The sequence below is a fragment of the Sprattus sprattus genome (genome assembly GCF_963457725.1).
Source record: "Sprattus sprattus genome assembly, chromosome: 15".
In the NCBI taxonomy this organism is placed as follows: Eukaryota; Metazoa; Chordata; class Actinopteri; order Clupeiformes; family Clupeidae; genus Sprattus; species Sprattus sprattus.
Genome location: NC_137913.1, coordinates 13,686,529 through 13,688,393, shown reverse-complemented (window position 1 = coordinate 13,688,393; position 1,865 = coordinate 13,686,529).

Sequence of the window (1,865 nt, the reverse complement as noted above, 5' to 3'; positions counted from 1 at the left end):
ATCATTCATCATGTTATTTCTTGATCTTATTTTGACATTGTCAACAACATGCAGAGCCTCGAAGGATTTTAATTACATATCACAGTCATATGACACTCCATTATAACTTGGACTTTTGCTGATGCACGACACACACAGTATGTTTGAAAACCATGGAGCAATCTCGAGTCTACAAGCGTTCACCAGTAATTTCCCTATAGACAAGAAGCACACCTGTAGAGTAGATAGCAGACAGACATTGTGCCAGAACAAAACACATTTCATGTTTCTAATGTGTATTTGAGACATATTTGACCTGTTTTAGATTTGAGCTGTTATAGATTGCCAGCAGGCTCTGGCAATATCATGACTTACCCTTGTCAAACAATCCTCTTACACATACAAATGCCTATATCCAGATTCCTAATCCTCGATGAAACCTTCCACACAATGTCATGTCAAAATCACATTGTTGAGCATCAGCACCATTGACAGTCTGTACATTAAAAAAATTATATTCACTTAGAATGCATTGTAATTTCATATATCACACAGGGGAAATTGACGGCATGGAACTGGTTCATTTCCAAACGGCCCGACAGCCATACCTGTCGGAGACGCAGGGGCTAAGATCCTTGTTTTTCACCACACAGACACACTCGCATTCCAGGCATGTAGACACAGGCTGAATGCAGGCAGCGGCTCAACTCTGTCTGTTTTACTGGCACCCTCATAAAACATCACCAAGCAACACAAGGAGCAGAAAAAGTAGGAGGGCGGTGAGGGGGGTAGAAGCTTAAAGCACAGTAGACAGCTTTATACTCAATATTGTTTACAAGGTTGTTTCTTTTTAACTGTGAGGACAAGTTCTATCTTTTAAACATCGCATAATTCTATACTGGATAAGCAAGTTGTTTTGTTAAAATGAAGAGTAACTCCTTAATACCTATGAATTAAAGTAGAGTAGATTGAGAAATTCCAATGGCCATATAAAGTAACACATGGCAGTAAACCCAATGTAACATCATGTATTTAAAGATATGCACACAGGGATATTTCATGCTAGTAGAATTTTTTTTTTCAAGAAACATAGAGCTGACCACAGAAGAAGGAGTACTTTTGAGCTAAATGAGTATAGACAAAACTAAACGAATCCATTTCCTGCGCACACTTGGCTGAGATATGTTGTAAGACTAAAGTAAACAATAGGACTGTCAATATGTCTCAATAAATCATTCAGCATCTCTCAGGGTGATAAACGATTGCTGGTTGTGTTTTAGGACCTGGGCCAAACCACTCGAGTCATAGAGGGAAGACATTTCAACGGGGAAGAAATCTTCAACACGTAAAGAATCTTCTTCAAGCCATTGCTAATGGGCTTGTGTCGCAGCAAGTCAGGCGTCCGTGTTCTAACAGCACCGATAAGCAGCTAAACCGGAGAAGAGTGGTGGCCTTTTAAACCTGAGCTGGCTTCATGCCCAACCATTTCCAGTTGACCTGGCCAATGGAGCCGTGGTCTGTGGCCCCCTCACTTCAATCATGAGACAACACGCCACTCTGAACCACAAGCAGACTGATGTGATTGTGTACAATACCCATCCCCTTCGTCTAGAGGAGCGTCTCTTCAGAGTAGATTAGAGAAAGTAGATTTCAAAGCACCTACCAGCATTGACCGTACAGAAATGCATGCATTCATGTGCATGCGCACACACACGCGCACACACACGCACACGCACAGACACACACAAACACACACACACACACACACACACACACACACACACACACACACACACACACACACACACACAATCCATTAGGTAATACAGGAAAGATGTCCATGCCAGGGTCTGAGGATTCGATATTGTTTGAAAAGGGTACCCATT